Source organism: Mobula birostris, chromosome 18 (genome assembly GCF_030028105.1).
Source record: "Mobula birostris isolate sMobBir1 chromosome 18, sMobBir1.hap1, whole genome shotgun sequence".
NCBI classification, from domain to species: Eukaryota; Metazoa; Chordata; class Chondrichthyes; order Myliobatiformes; family Myliobatidae; genus Mobula; species Mobula birostris.
The window spans coordinates 5,594,901-5,613,362 of NC_092387.1; the positions used below are offsets into that span (position 1 = coordinate 5,594,901).

General features: G+C 49.4%; 1 pseudogene; it reads right to left on the reverse strand.

Moving 5' to 3' along the window:
• Positions 1 to 1,111: 1,111 nt before the first annotated feature.
• Positions 1,112 to 18,462, reverse strand: part of LOC140212237 (sin3 histone deacetylase corepressor complex component SDS3 pseudogene) — a 193,458-nt pseudogene continuing 176,107 nt past the window's right edge.

Sequence of the window (18,462 nt, forward strand, 5' to 3'; positions counted from 1 at the left end):
TGAGAAGGCAGATGTATGGGGTTGAGTGGCATCTGGGATCAGACATGATGGAATGACGGAGCAGTTGATGGGCTGAATGGCCTAATTCTGCTCTTATGTCTTATGGTTATATGGTCTTATTTGTGCAGATGAAGTGTTTGCTTTGCACTGTTGACTTGCGACTGTAATGGTAGGACACTCAAAGTTGCTGCGCAGATTGACAGTGTTGTTAAGGAGGCGTATGGTGTGATGGCCTACATCAACCGTGGAATTTAGTTCAAGAGCCGTGAGGTAATCTCTCAGATCCTCCACACTGCCCAGAGTCTTACCATTATGTTGTGTATATGGCCTGGTTACACAACAATGCTATTAATAAAAACACGGGAGACGGGAGCTAAGGTTCATGGTTCTTTACTGGCAGAAAACAAACTCAGCACACACGTACAGATCAATACACGTCTAATAGCGTATGCTCAATATGCACCTAATAGCGCATCCAACGACATATTACTAAAACATAAAGTAGTCCCTTATTATACTGTGGGCTATACGGTACACTCCTCCTCTTTTATTTTAACAGTGCATCAACTGTTTTCTAACTGGGGCACTATGCTAAACAAATATGTTTACCCTTAACATACAAATGCCTGCCATTTGTTTACTTAGTAACTTAATAATATCAAATTATAACAAAGTAACATAATAATATCAAATTATAACAGGCCTTTTTTTAACTTTTGGTCTAAGACCCATTTATAACTCAAGTATCTCAGCGGGGGGCGGCGTCTGCTCTAGATTGTCCAGCACTGAAGTAAATAGCTCTTCACTCTATTGTCTGGAATAAATTGAACGATCCACAAATTGGCAGGTTCCAGCCATAAAGAGTAGTCACCTCCATCTTGCAAAGATGTCGAAAGCAAAGTGAAATCCGTGAAAAGGTGAATGTTATTCTTAAAAATATGTACAATCATCAAAACTGAGATAACATTGGAAAGTGTCTTCAAATAGTGTGTTCTTCAGTCTGTCAATAAACTTGTTTGTTTTAATACCGATTTCCATATAAAAGTCATGAGAAGTTGACCTCTGAGCATAGGGAGTTAAGAAGATGTGCGCCTCCAACTTGCTAAGAGTTCTAGGCAGCAGATTGCCTCTGTATAATGAAGACTCCTCTGTGCAGCTGTCCTAGATATATACGCATCTTTGTGCTATCACTTGTATTCCTTACCCATACCTCATTTGTTCCAACGGAGCTAATTACACAGCCAATCTTCGTATTCCCCTTAGATTCCAAATAGATAGCCTGACCTTTATGATACCATCTCTTATTGTATTATAACTTCCCACCTTCTGTTCGTGCTTCATATCTTTGTGCTGGTGATTTAGTTGGAGTGCTGGGAAGATGCTCAGGAGAAGACGGAGATGCTGGTCTTTTCGGAGACTTAAGCTTATTGAGAGTTTGCAGATCTTCCATTATCTGTTCATCTGTTAACAAGTAACTTAACTGCACAGATACAGGTTTTTGTCTTTTGTCTGTAATTGGAACAGGGTCATTAGGTCTCCTCCCTAGTTTCCTAGTCATTATTGGCTTTACCTCCATAGAATGTCCTGTGATTTCCATTGTTAGCCTCTTATTCTCAATCATCTTTTCCTTTTCTTCTAAGTCAACCTTTTTATCTTCAAATTCCTTCACTGCTGCTTTCTTCTTTTTAATATAATTTCTTTCCATTTGTTCTGTCTCCAGTTGCAGAGGAAGCCCTGCATTTCGTATTCTTTCCTTGTACTGTTGATCTAGTTTCTTCATCCTTTTCTGATAGTCCTGCCAGGTGCCTTCCTGTAACTGCTGTAGCTGTCTTTTGAGAGATGTCAATTTCTCCTGGTACATCTGTTCTTTTACTTCTGGGTAGTCTTCATCATCCTGCTTATTGGCAATATCTGTCTCCCTTGCATTCTCTGTATCTTCATCCGAGTCACAGCCACGGATACTATGTTCGTCCTCATCGTTGACACTGTCTAGCTCACCCTCGTCGTTGTAATAGTTGGCAATAGGCACACACGTACAGATCAATACGCGTCTAATAGTACATGCTCAATACGTGCCTAATAGCGCATTCCACATGTTACTAAAACATAAAGTAGTCCCTTATTATACTGTGGGCTACACAGTACACAAAAATATTATATTCTGACTTCAAATTTGATCTACCAAAATGAGCCACTTCAACTTATCAGGGTTGATCTCCATCTGCCACTTCTCAGCCCAGTTCTGCATCCTATCTATGTTCCGTTGTAAACTTTGACAACTCTCCAGACTACCTACAGCACCCCCAACTTTTTGTGTCATCAGCAGGCTTACTAACTGCCATTCAACTTCCTCATCCAGGTCATTGAGAAAAATCATAAGGAAGAGAGGTCCCAGAACAGATCCCTGCCGAACTCCACTGATTACCATCCTCCATGCAGAATATAAACCATCCATAACCACCCTTTGCCTTCTGTGGGCAAGCTAATTCTGGATCGACAAAGCAAGACCTCCTTGGATCCCATGCCTCACTGCTTTCTGAATGAGTCTCACGTGGGGAACCTTGTAAAATGCCTTACTGAAATCCATTAACACTAAATCCACTGCTCTACCTTATCAGTGGGATTTGTAACCTCCTCAAAGAATTCAGTCAGGTTCATAAGGCATGATCTGCCTTTGACAAAGCAATGCTGACTATCGCTAATCAGATTATGTCTCTCTAAATGCTCATAAATGCTGCCTCTCAGGAACTTTTCCAAAACAACTGGTCTATAATGTCCTGAGTTATCTCTACTCCCTTTCTTGAACAAGGGACATTAGCAAACTTCCAATCATCTGGTACGTCTCACTTCGCTATTGATGATACAAAGTTGATTGCCAGAGGCTCAGCAATCTCTTCCTCACTTCCACTGTTCCCTGGCGTATATCTTGACCGATCCGGGCAACTTATCTAACTTAATGGTTTTGGAAATCTCTGCACGACCTCTTTTCTTAATGTCTATACACTCAATTACGCCAGTCTGCCGTCAGTCACTCCACCTCCATCGCTCTGTCAGTCCCACTATTGTAAACCCCAACAACTCTCCATTACTCTGTCAGTCACATTGTCATAAACCCCACACCCTCTCCATCACTCTGTCAGTCACACTCGTAAACCCCACACCCTCTCCATCACTCTGTCAGTCACACAGTCATAAACACCACACCCTCTCGATCACTCTGTCTGTCACACTCGTAAACCCCACACCCTCTCCTTCACTCTGTCAGTCACACAGTCATAAACACCTCACCCTCTCGATCACTCTGTCAGTCAAACAGTCATAAACACCTCACCCTCTCCAGCACTCTGTCAGTCACACAGTCGTAAACACCTCACCCTCTCGATCACTCTGTCAGTCACACAGTCGTAAACACCACACCCTCTCCATCAATCTGTCAGTCACACAGTCGTAAACACCACACCCTCTCCATCACTCTGTCTGTCACACAGTCGTAAACACCACACCCTCTCCATCACTCTGTCAGTCACACAGTCGTAAACACCACACCCTCTCCATCACTCTGTCAGTCACACAGTCGTAAACACCACACCCTCTCCATCACTCTGTCAGTCACTCTGTCCTAAACCCCACACCGTCTCCAACACTCTGTCAGTCACACAGTCATAAACACCACACCCTCTCCACCACTCTGTCAGTCACACAGTCATAAACACCACACCCTCTCCATCTCTCTGTCAGTCACACAGTCATAAACACCACACCCTCTCCATCACTCTGTCAGTCACACTGTTGTAAACGCCACACCCTCTCGATCACTCTGTCTGTCACACTACCGTAAACCCCACACCCTCTCCATCACTCTGTCAGTCACACAGTCATAAACACCACACCCTCTCCATCACTCTGTCAGTCACACAGTCGTAAACACCACACCCTCTCGATCACTCTGTCAGTCACACAGTCATAAACACCACACCCTCTCGATCACTCTGTCAGTCACACAGCTGTAAACACCACACCCTCTCGATCACTCTGTCTGTCACACTACCGTAAACCCCACACCCTCTCCATCTCTCTGTCAGTCACACTGTCGTAAACCCCACACCCTCTCCGTCACTCAGTCACTCACACTATCATAAACCCCACACCCTCTCCATCATTCTGCAGGTCACGCTGTCATAAACACCAACCACTCTCCATCACTCTGTCAGTCACACTGCCATAAACACCACACCCTCTCCATCACTCTGTCAGTCACACACTTAAACCCCACACCCTCCCCATCACCCTGTCAGTAACACTGTCGTAAACCCCACATCCTCTCCATCACGCTGTCAGTCACTCTACCATAAACGCCACACCCTCTCCATCACTCTGTAACACTGTCGTAAACCCTACACCCTCTCCATCACCCTGTCAGTCACACTGTCATGTCCCCCACCCTCTCCATCACTCTGTCAGTCACACTGTCCTAAACCCCACAACCTCTCCATCACTCTGTCAGTCACTCTGTCCTAAACCCCACAACCTCTCCATCACTCAGTCAGTCACACTGTCGTAAACCCCACACCCTCTTCATCGCTCTGTCAGTCACACTGTCATAAACAACATACACTCTCCATCACCCTGTCAGTCACACTGTCATAAACCATACACCCTCTGCATCGCTCTGTCAGTCACACTGTTGTAAACCCCACATCCTCTCCATCACCCTGTCATAAACCCCGCACCCTCTCACTCACTCTGTCAGTGACACTGTGATAATCCCCACACCCTCTCCATCGCTCAGTCAGTCACACTATCGTAAACCCCACACCCTCTCCCTCACTCGGTCAGTCACACTGTCGCAAACCCCACACCCTCTCCATCATTCTGTCAGTCACACTGTCATAAACACCAACAACTCTCCATCACTCTGTCAGTCACACTGTCCTAAACCCCACAACCTCTCCATCACTCTGTCAGTCACTCTGTCCTAAACCCCACACCCTCTCCATCGCTCAGTCAGTCACACTATCGTAAACCCCACACCCTCTCCCTCACTCGGTCAGTCACACTGTCGCAAACCCCACACCCTCTCCATCATTCTGTCAGTCACACTGTCATAAATCCCACACCCTCTCCATCATTCTGTTAGTCACACGGTCATAAACACCAACAACTCTCCATCACTCTGTCAGTCACACTGCCATAAACACCACACCCTCTCCATCACTCTGTCAGTCACACTCGTAAACCCCACACACTCTCCATCACTCTGTCAGTCACACTGTCGTAAACCCCACACTCTCTCCCTCACTCTGTCAGTCACACTGTCATAAAACCCACCCCCTCTCCCTCACCCTGTCAGTCACACTGTCTCAAACACCACATCCTCTCCATCACTCTGTCAGTCACACTGTCCTAAACTCCACACCCTCTCCATCACTCTGTCAGTCACACTGTCCTAAACCCCATACCCTCTCCATTACTCTGTCAGTCACACTTTCATAAGCCCCACACCCTCTCCATCACTCTGTCAGTCACACTGTCACAAACCCCACACCCTCTTCTTCACTCTGTCAGTCACACTGTTGTAAACCCCACACTCTCTCCCTCACTCTGTCAGTCACACTGTCGTAAAACCCACCCCCTCTCCCTCACTCTGTCAGTCACTCTGTCGCAAACACTACATCCGCTCCATCACTCTGTCAGTCACACTGTCCTAAACTCCACACCCTCTCCATCACTCTGCCAGTCTCACTGTCGTAAACCCCACATCCTCTCCATCACTCTGTAATAAAACCTGCACCCTCTCCCTCACTCTGTCAGTGACACTGTGATAATCCCCACACCCTCTCCATCGCTCAGTCTGTCACACTGTCGTAAACCCCACACCCTCTCCATCGCTCTGTCAGTCACACTGTCATAAACAACATACACTCTCCATCACTCTGTCAGTCACACTGTCATAAAGAACATACACTCTCCATCACTCTGTCAGTCACACTGTCATAAACCATACACCCTCTCCATCACTCTGTCAGTCACACTCTCATAAACCCCACACCCTCTGCATCGCTCTGTCAGTCACACTGTTGTAAACCCCACATCGTCTCCATCACTCTGTCATAAACCCCGCACCCTCTCACTCACTCTGTCAGTGACACTGTGATAATCCCCACACCCTCTCCATCACTCTGTCAGTCACACTGTCATAAACAAAACACCTTCTCCATCACTCTCTCAGTCACACTCGTAAAACCCACACCCACTCCATCACTCTGTCAGTCACACTACCGTAAACCCCAAACCCTCTTCATCACTCTGTAACACTGTCATAAACCCTACACCCTCTCCATCACCCTGTCAGTCAGTCTGTCATGTCTCCCACCCTCTCCATCACTCTGTCAGTCACACTGTCCTAATCTCCACACCCTCTCCATCACTCTGTCAGTCACACTGTCCTAAACCCCACACCCTCTCTATCACTCTGTCAGTCACTCTGTCCTAAACCCCATACCCTCTCCATCACTCTGTCAGTCACACCTTCATAAGCCCCACACCCTCTCCATCACTCTGTCAGTCACACTGTCGTAAACCCCACACCCTCTCCCTCACTCTGTCAGTCACACTGTCATAAATCCCATACCCACTGAATTACTCTGTCAGTCACACTGTCGCAAATCCCACACCCTCTTCCTCACTCTGTCAGTCACACTGTCCTTAACTCCACACCCTCTCCATCATTCTGTCAGTCACACTGTCGTAAACACCAACAACTCTCCATCACTCTGTCAGTCACACTGCCATAAACACCACATCCTCTCCATCACTCTGTCACTCACACTCTTAAACCCCACACCCTCCCCATCACCCTGTCAGTCACACTACCGTAAAACCCACACCCTCTCCATCACTCTGTAACACTGTTGTAAACCCTACACCCTCTCCACCACCCTGTCAGTCACACAGTCATGTCCCCCACCCTCTCCATCACTCTGTCAGTCACACTGTCATAAACCCCACACTCTCTCCCTCACTCTGTCAGTCACACTGTCGTAAACCCCACACCCTCTCCCTCACTCTGTCAGTCACACTGTCATAAAACCCATACCCACTGAATTACTCTGTCAGTCACACTGTCGCAAATCCCACACCCTCTTCCTCACTCTGTCAGTCACACTGTCCTTAACTCCACACCCTCTCCATCATTCTGTCAGTCACACTGTCGTAAACACCAACAACTCTCCACCACTCTGTCAGTCACACTGCCATAAACACCACATCCTCTCCATCACTCTGTCACTCACACTCTTAAACCCCACACCCTCCCCATCACCCTGTCAGTCACACTACCATAAACCCCACACCCTCTCCATCACTCTGTAACACTGTCGTAAACCCTACACGCTCTCCATCACCCTGTCAGTCACACAGTCATGTCCCCCACCCTCTCCATCACTCTGTCAGTCACACAGTCCTAAACTCCACACCCTCTTCATCACTCTGTCAGTCACTCTGTTCTAAACTCCACACCCTCTCCATCACTCTGTCAGTCACACTGACATAAACACCACATCCTCTCCATCACTCTGTCACTCACACTCTTAAACCCCACACCCTCCCCATCACCCTGTCAGTCACACTACCATAAACCCCACACCCTCTCCATCACTCTGTAACACTGTCGTAAACCCTACACACTCTCCATCACCCTCTCAGTCACACAGTCATGTCCCCCACCCTCTCCATCACTCTGTCAGTCACACTGTCGCAAACCCCACACACTCTCCATCACTCTGTCAGTCACACAGTCGTAAACCCCACACTCTCTCCCTCACTCTGTCAGTCACACTGTCGCAAACCCCACACCCTCTTCCTCACTCTGTCAGTCACACTGTTATAAACCCCATACCCTCTCCATCACTCTGTCAGTCACACTGTTGCAAACCCCACACCCTCTTCCTCACTCTGTCAGTCACACTGTTGTAAACTCCACTCCCTCGCCATCACTCTGTCAGTCACACTGTCGTAAACACCACATCGTCTCCATCACTCTGTCTTTCACACTGCCATAAACACCACACCCTCTCCATCACTCTGTCACTCACACTCTTAAACCCCACACCCTCCCCATCACCCTGTCAGTCACACTACCGTAAACGCCACACCCTCTCCATCACTCTGTAACACTGTCGTAAACACTACACCCTCTCCATCACCCTGTCAGTCACACTGTCATGTCCCCCACCCTCTCCATCACTCTGTCAGTCACACTGTCGCAAACCCCACACACTCTCCATCACTCTGTCAGTCACACAGTCGTAAACCCCACACTCTCTCCCTCACTCTGTCAGTCACACTGTCGTAAACACCACACCCTCTCCCTCACTCTGTCAGTCACACTGTCATAAAACCCATACCCACTGAATTACTCTGTCAGTCACACTGTCGCAAATCCCACACCTTCTTCCTCACTCTGTCAGTCAAACTGTCCTTAACTCCACACCCTCTCCATCATTCTGTCAGTCACACTGTCGTAAACACCAACAACTCTCCATCACTCTGTCAGTCATACTGCCATAAACACCACATCCTCTCCATCACTCTGTCACTCACACTCTTAAACCCCACACCCTCCCCATCACCCTGTCAGTCACACTACCATAAACCCCACACCCTCTCCATCACTCTGTCACACTGTCGTAAACCCTACACGCTCTCCATCACCCTGTCAGTCACACAGTCATGTCCCCCACCCTCTCCATCACTCTGTCAGTCACACTGTCGCAAACCCCACACACTCTCCATCACTCTGTCAGTCACACAGTCGTAAACCCCACACTCTCTCCCTCACTCTGTCAGTCACACTGTCGCAAACCCCACACCCTCTTCCTCACTCTGTCAGTCACACTGTTATAAACCCCATACCCTCTCCATCACTCTGTCAGTCACACTGTTGCAAACCCCACACCCTCTTCCTCACTCTGTCAGTCACACTGTTGTAAACCCCACTCCCTCGCCATCACTCTGTCAGTCACACTGTCGTAAACACCACATCGTCTCCATCACTCTGTCAGTCACACTGCCATAAACACCACACCCTCTCCATCACTCTGTCACTCACACTCTTAAACCCCACACCCTCCCCATCACCCTGTCAGTCACACTACTGTAAACCCCACACCCTCTCCATCACTCTGTCAGTCACACTATCACAAACCCCACACCCTCTTCCTCACTCTGTCAGTCACACTGTTGTAAACTCCATACCCTCTCCATCACTCTGTCAGTCACACTGTCTCAAACCCCACAGCCTCTCCATCACTCTGTCAGTCACACTGTCGCAAACCCAACACCCTCTTTTTCACTCTGTCAGTCACTCTGTCGTAACCCCACACCCTCTCCATCATTCTGTCATAAACACCACACCCTCTCCCTCACTCTATCAGTGACACTGTGATAATCCCCACACCCTCTCTATCGCTCAGTCAGTCACACTGTTGTAAACCCCACACCCTCTCCATCACTCTGTCAGTCACACTGTCATAAACCCCACACACTCTCCATCACTCTGTCAGTCACACTGTCATGTCTCCCACCCTCTCCATCACTCTGTCAGTCTCACTGTCATAAATCCCACACCCTCTCCATCACTCTGTCAGTCACGCTGTCGTAAAACCCACACCCTCTCCCTCACTCTGTCAGTCACACTGTCAAAAACCCCATACCCTCTGCATCACTCTGTCAGTCACACTGTCAAAAACCCCATACCCTCTTTCTCACTCTGTCAGTCACACTGTTCTAAACGCCATACCCTCTCCATCACTCTGTCAGTCACACTGTCGCAAACCCCATACCCTCTGCATCACTCTGTCAGTCACACTGTCGCAAATCCCACACCCTCTTTCTCACTCTGTCAGTCACACAGTTATAAACGCCATACCCTCTCCATCACTCTGTCAGTCACACTGTCGCAAACCCCACACACTCTCCATCACTCTGTCAGTCACACTGTCGTAAACCCCACACTCTCTCCCTCACTCTGTCAGTCACACTGTCGCAAACCCCACACACTCTCCATCACTCTGTCAGTCACACAGTCGTAAACCCCACACTCTCTCCCTCACTCTGTCAGTCACACTGTCGCAAACCCCACACCCTCTTCCTCACTCTGTCAGTCACACTGTTATAAACCCCATACCCTCTCCATCACTCTGTCAGTCACACTGTTGCAAACCCCACACCCTCTTCCTCACTCTGTCAGTCACACTGTTGTAAACCCCACTCCCTCGCCATCACTCTGTCAGTCACACTGTCGTAAACTCCACACCCTCTTCATCACTCTGTCAGTCACTCTGTCCTAAACTCCACACCCTCTCCATCACTCTGTCAGTCACACTGCCATAAACACCACATCCTCTCCATCACTCTGTCACTCACACTCTTAAACCCCACACCCTCCCCATCACCCTGTCAGTCACACTACCATAAACCCCACACCCTCTCCATCACTCTGTAACACTGTCGTAAACCCTACACACTCTCCATCACCCTCTCAGTCACACAGTCATGTCCCCCACCCTCTCCATCACTCTGTCAGTCACACTGTCGCAAGCCCCACACACTCTCCATCACTCTGTCAGTCACACTGTCGTAAACCCCACACTCTCTCCCTCACTCTGTCAGTCACACGGTCGCAAACCCCACACCCTCTTCCTCACTCTGTCAGTCACACTGTTATAAACCCCATACCCTCTCCATCACTCTGTCAGTCACACTGTTGCAAACCCCACACCCTCTTCCTCACTCTGTCAGTCACACTGTTGTAAACCCCACTCCCTCGCCATCACTCTGTCAGTCACACTGTCGTAAACACCACATCGTCTCCATCACTCTGTCAGTCACACTGCCATAAACACCACACCCTCTCCATCACTCTGTCACTCACACTCTTAAACCCCACACCCTCCCCATCACCCTGTCAGTCACACTACTGTAAACCCCACACCCTCTCCATCAATCTGTCAGTCACACTATCACAAACCCCACACCCTCTTCCTCACTCTGTCAGTCACACTGTTGTAAACTCCATACCCTCTCCATCACTCTGTCAGTCACACTGTCTCAAACCCCACAGCCTCTCCATCACTCTGTCAGTCACACTGTCGCAAACCCAACACCCTCTTTTTCACTCTGTCAGTCACTCTGTCGTAACCCCACACCCTCTCCATCATTCTGTCATAAACACCACACCCTCTCCCTCACTCTATCAGTGACACTGTGATAATCCCCACACCCTCTCTATCGCTCAGTCAGTCACACTGTTGTAAACCCCACACCGTCTCCATCACTCTGTCAGTCACACTGTCATAAACCCCACACACTCTCCATCACTCTGTCAGTGACACTGTCATGTCTCCCACCCTCTCCATCACTCTGTCAGTCTCACTGTCATAAATTCCACACCCTCTCCATCACTCTGTCAGTCACGCTGTCGTAAAACCCACACCCTCTCCCTCACTCTGTCAGTCACACTGTCAAAAACCCCATACCCTCTGCATCACTCTGTCAGTCACACTGTCAAAAACCCCATACCCTCTTTCTCACTCTGTCAGTCACACTGTTCTAAACGCCATACCCTCTCCATCACTCTGTCAGTCACACTGTCGCAAACCCCATACCCTCTGCATCACTCTGTCAGTCACACTGTCGCAAATCCCACACCCTCTTTCTCACTCTGTCAGTCACACAGTTATAAACGCCATACCCTCTCCATCACTCTGTCAGTCACACTGTCGCAAACCCCACACACTCTCCATCACTCTGTCAGTCACACTGTCGTAAACCCCACACTCTCTCCCTCACTCTGTCAGTCACACTGTCGCAAACCCCACACACTCTCCATCACTCTGTCAGTCACACAGTCGTAAACCCCACACTCTCTCCCTCACTCTGTCAGTCACACTGTCGCAAACCCCACACCCTCTTCCTCACTCTGTCAGTCACACTGTTATAAACCCCATACCCTCTCCATCACTCTGTCAGTCACACTGTTGCAAACCCCACACCCTCTTCCTCACTCTGTCAGTCACACTGTTGTAAACCCCACTCCCTCGCCATCACTCTGTCAGTCACACTGTCGTAAACACCACATCGTCTCCATCACTCTGTCAGTCACACGGCCATAAACACCACACCTTCTCCATCACTCTGTCAGTCACACTCTTAAACCCCACACCCTCCCCATCAACCCTGTCAGTCACACTACTGTAAACCCCACACCCTCTCCATCACTCTGTAACACTGTCATAAACACTACACCCTCTCCATCACCGTGTCAGTCACACTGTCATGTCCCCCACCCTCTCCATCACTCTGTCAGACACACTGTCGCAAACCCCACACCCTCTCCATCACTCTGTCAGACACTCTGTCCTAAACCCCACTTCCTCTCCATCACTCTGTCAGTCACTCTGTCCTAAACCCCATACACTGTCCATCGCTCTGTCAGTCATACTGTCGTAAACCCCACACCCTCTCCATTGCTCTGTCAGTCACACTGTCATAAACACCACATCCTCTCCATCATTCTGTCAGTCACACTGTCATAAACACCAAACACTCTCCATCACTCTGTCAGTCACACTGCCATAAACACCACACCCTCTCCATCACCCTGTCAGTCACACTACCGTAAACCCCAAACCCTCTCCATCACCCTGTCAGTCACACTGTCATGACCCCCACCCTCTCCATCACTCTGTCAGTCACACTGTCATAAACCCCACACCCTATACCTCACTCTGTTAGTCACTCTGTCCTAAACCCCACACCCTCTCCATTACTCTGTCAGTCACACTTTCATAAGCCCCACACCCTCTCCATCACTCTGTCAGTCACACTTTCACAAACCCCACACCCTCTTCCTCACTCTGTCAGTCACACTGTTGTAAACTCCATACCCTCTCCATCACTCTGTCAGTCACACTGTCGCAAACCCCACAGCCTCTCCATCACTCTGTCAGTCACACTGTCGCAAACCCAACACCCTCTATTTCACTCTGTCAGTCACTCTGTCGTAACCCCACACCCTCTCCATCATTCTGTCATAAACACCACACCCTCTCCCTCACTCTATCAGTGACACTGTGATAATCCCCACACCCTCTCTATCGCTCAGTCAGTCACACTGTTGTAAACCCCACACCGTCTCCATCACTCTGTCAGTCACACTGTCATAAACCCCACACGCTCTCCATCACTCTGTCAGTCACACTGTCATGTCTCCCACCCTCTCCATCACTCTGTCAGTCTCACTGTCATAAATCCCACACCCTCTCCATCACTCTGTCAGTCACGCTGTCGTAAAACCCACACCCTCTCCCTCACTCTGTCAGTCACACTGTCAAAAACCCCATACCCTCTGCATCACTCTGTCAGTCACACTGTCAAAAACCCCATACCCTCTTTCTCACTCTGTCAGTCACACTGTTATAAACGCCATACCCTCTCCATCACTCTGTCAGTCACACTGTCGCAAACCCCATACCCTCTGCATCACTCTGTCAGTCACACTGTCGAAAATCCCACACCCTCTTTCTCACTCTGTCAGTCACACTGTTATAAACGCCATAACCTCTCCATCACTCTGTCAGTCACACTGTCGTAAACCCCACACTCTCTCCCTCACTCTGTCAGTCACACTGTCGTAAAACCCACACCCTCTCCCTCACTCTCTCAGTCACACTGTCGCAAACCTCACACCCTCTCCATCACTCTGTCAGTCACACTGCCATAAACCCCACACCCTATCCCTCACTCTGTTAGTCACTCTGCCCTAAACCCCACACCCTCTCCATCACTCTGTCAGTCACACTGTCCTAAACCCCACAACCTCTCCATCACTCTGTCAGTCACTCTGTCCTAAAACCCACAACCTCTCCATCACTCAGTCAGTCACACTGTCGTAAACCCCACACCCTCTTCATCGCTCTGTCAGTCACACTGTCATAAACAACATACACTCTCCATCACTCTGTCAGTCACACTGTCTTAAACCATACACCCTCTGCATCGCTCTGTCAGTCACACTGTTGTAAACCCCACATCCTCTCCATCACTCTGTCATAAACCCCGCACCCTCTCACTCACTCTGTCAGTGACACTGTGATAATCCCCACACCCTCTCCATCGCTCAGTCAGTTACACTATCGTAAACCCCACACCCTCTCCATCATTCTGTCAGTCACACTGTCATAAACACCAACAACTCTCCATCACTCTGTCAGTCACACTGTCCTAAACCCCACAACCTCTCCATCACTCTGTCAGTCACTCTGTCCTAAACCCCACACCCTCTGCATCGCTCAGTCAGTCACACTATCGTAAACCCCACACCCTCTCCCTCACTCGGTCAGTCACACTGTCGCAAACCCCACACCCTCTCCATCATTCTGTCAGTCACACTGTCATAAACCCCACACCCTCTCCATCATTCTGTTAGTCACACGGTCATAAACACCAACAACTCTCCATCACTCTGTCAGTCACACTGCCATAAACACCACACCCTCTCTATCACTCTGTCAGTCACACTCGTAAACCCCACACACTCTCCATCACTCTGTCAGTAACACTGTCGTAAACCCCACACTCTCTCCCTCACTCTGTCAGTCACACTGTCATAAAACCCACCCCCTCTCCCTCACTCTGTCAGTCACACTGTCTCAAACACCACATCCTCTCCATCACTCTGTCAGTCACACTGTCCTAAACTCCACACCCTCTCCATCACTCTGTCAGTCACACTGTCCTAAACCCCATACCCTCTCCATTACTCTGTCAGTCACACATCCATAAGCCCCACACCCTCTCCATCACTCTGTCAGTCACACTGTCACAAACCCCACACCCTCTTCCTCACTCTGTCAGTCACACTGTTGTAAACCCCACACTCTCTCCCTCACTCTGTCAGTCACACTGTCGTAAAACCCACCCCCTCTCCCTCACTCTGTCAGTCACTCTGTCATAAACACTACATCCGCTCCATCACTCTGTCAGTCACACTGTCCTAAACTCCACACCCTCTCCATCACTCTGCCAGTCTCACTGTCGAAACCCCACATACTCTCCATCACTCTGTAATAAAACCTGCACCCTCTCCCTCACTCTGTCAGTGACACTGTGATAATCCCCACACCCTCTCCATCGCTCAGTCTGTCACACTGTCGTAAACCCCACACCCTCTCCATCGCTCTGTCAGTCACACTGTCATAAACAACATACACTCTCCATCACTCTGTCAGTAAAACTGTCATAAACCATACACCCTCTCCATCACACTGTCAGTCACACTCTCATAAATCCCACACCCTCTGCATCGCTCTGTCAGTCACACTGTTGTAAACCCCACATCCTCTCCATCACTCCGTCATAAACCCCGCACCCTCTCACTCACTCTGTCAGTGACACTGTGATAATCCCCACACCCTCTCCATCGCTCAGTCAGTCACACTATCGTAAACCCCACATCCTCTCCATCACTCTGTCATAAACCCCGCACCCTCTCACTCACTCTGTCAGTGACACTGTGATAATCCCCACACCCTCTCCATCACTCTGTCAGTCACACTGTCATAAACAAAACACCTTCTCCATCACTCTCTCAGTCACACTCGTAAATCCCACACCCACTCCATCACTCTGTCAGTTACACTACCGTAAACCCCACACCCTCTCCATCACTCTGTCAGTCACTCTGTCCTAAACTCCACACCCTCTCCATCAATCTGTCAGTCACTCTGTCCTAAACCCCATACCCTCTCCATTACTCTGTCAGTCACACCTTCATAAGCCCCACACCCTCTCTATCACTCTGTCAGTCACACTGTCGCAATCCCCACACACTCTCCATCACTCTGTCAGTCACATTGTCGTAAACCCCACACTCTCTCCCTCACTCTGTCAGTCACACTGTCGTAAAACCCATACCCACTGAATTACTCTGTCAGTCACACTGTCGCAAATCCCACACCCTCTTCCTCACTCTGTCAGTCACACTGTCCTTAACTCCACACCCTCTCCATCATTCTGTCAGTCACACTGTCGTAAACACCAACAACTCTCCATCACTCTGTCAGTCACACTGCCATAAACACCACATCCTCTCCATCACTCTGTCACTCACACTCTTAAACCCCACACCCTCCCCATCACCCTGTCAGTCACACTACCATAAACCCCACACCCTCTCCATCACTCTGTAACACTGTCGTAAACCCTACACACTCTCCATCACCCTGTCAGTCACACAGTCATGTCCCCCACCCTCTCCATCACTCTGTCAGTCACACAGTCCTAAACTCCACACCCTCTCCATCACTCTGTCAGTCACTTTGTCCTAAACTCCACACCCTCTCAATCACTCTGTCAGTCACTCTGTCCTAAACCCCATACCCTCTCCATTACTCTGTCAGTCGCACCTTCATAAGCCCCACACCCTCTCCATCACTCTGTCAGTCACACTGTCGCAAACCCCACACACTCTCCATCACTCTGTCAGTCACACTGTCGTAAACCCCACACTCTCTCCCTCACTCTGTCAGTCACACTGTCATAAAACCCATACCCACTGAATTACTCTGTCAGTCACACTGTCGCAAATCCCACACCCTCTTCCTCACTCTGTCAGTCACACTGTCCTTAACTCCACACCCTCTCCATCATTCTGTCAGTCACACTGTCGTAAACACCAACAACTCTCCATCACTATGTCAGTCACACTGCCATAAACACCACATCCTCTCCATCACTCTGTCACTCACACTCTTAAACCCCACACCCTCCCCATCACCCTGTCAGTCACACTACCGTAAACCCCACACCCTCTCCATCACTCTGTAACACTGTCGTAAACCCTACATGCTCTCCATCACCCTGTCAGTCACACAGTCATGTCCCCCACCCTCTCCATCACTCTGTCAGTCACACTGTCGCAAACCCCACACACTCTCCCTCACTCTGTCAGTCACACTGTCGTAAACCCCACACTCTCTCCCTCACTCTGTCAGTCACACTGTCGCAAACCCCACACCCTCTTCCTCACTCTGTCAGTCACACTGTTATAAACCCCATACCCTCTCCATCACTCTGTCAGTCACACTGTCGCAAACCCCACACCCTCTTCCTCACTCTGTCAGTCACACTGTTGTAAACCCCACTCCCTCGCCATCACACTGTCAGTCACACTGTCGTAAACACCACATCGTCTCCATCACTCTGTCAGTCACACTGCCATAAACCCCACACCCTCTCCATTACTCTGTCAGTCACACTTTCATAAGCCCCACACCCTCTCCATCACTCTGTCAGTCACACTTTCACAAACCCCACACCCTCTTCCTCACTCTGTCAGTCACACTGTTGTAAACTCCATACCCTCTCCATCACTCTGTCAGTCACACTGTCGCAAACCCCACAGCCTCTCCATCACTCTGTCAGTCACACTGTCGCAAACCCAACACCCTCTTTTTCTCTCTGTCAGTCACTCTGTCGTAACCCCACACCCTCTCCATCATTCTGTCATAAACACCACACCCTCTCCCTCACTCTATCAGTGACACTGTGATAATCCCCACACCCTCTCTATCGCTCAGTCAGTCACACTGTTGTAAACCCCACACCCTCTCCATCACTCTGTCAGTCACACTGTCATAAACCCCACACACTCTCCATCACACTGTCAGTCACACTGTCATGTCTCCCATCCTCTCCATCACTCTGTCAGTCTCACTGTCATAAATCCCACACCCTCTCCATCACTCTGTCAGTCACGCTGTCGTAAAACCCACACCCTCTCCCTCACTCTGTCAGTCACACTGTCAAAAACCCCATACCCTCTGCATCACTCTGTCAGTCACACTGTTATAAATGCCATACCCTCTCCATCACTCTGTCAGTCACACTGTCGCAAACCCCACACACTCTCCATCACTCTGTCAGTCACACTGTCGTAAACCCCACACTCTCTCCCTCACTCTGTCAGTCACACTGTCGTAAAACCCACACATTCTCCCTCACTCTCTCAGTCACACTGTCGCAAACCCCACACCCTCTCCATCACTCTGTCAGTCACACTGTCATAAACCCCACACCCTATCCCTCACTCTGTTAGTCACTCTGTCCTAAACCCCACACCCTCTCCATCACTCTGTCAGTCACTCTGTCCTAAAACCCATACCCTCTCCATTACTCCGTCAGTCACAGTTTCATAAGCCCCACACCCTCTCCATCATTCTGTCAGTCACACTGTCGCAAACCCCACACCCTCTTCCTCACTCTGTCAGTCACACTGTTATAAACTCCATACCCTCTCCATCACTCTGCCAGTCACTCTGTCGTAACCCCACACCCTCTCCATCACTCTGTCAGTCACACTGTGATAATCCCCACACCCTCTCTATCGCTCAGTCAGTCACA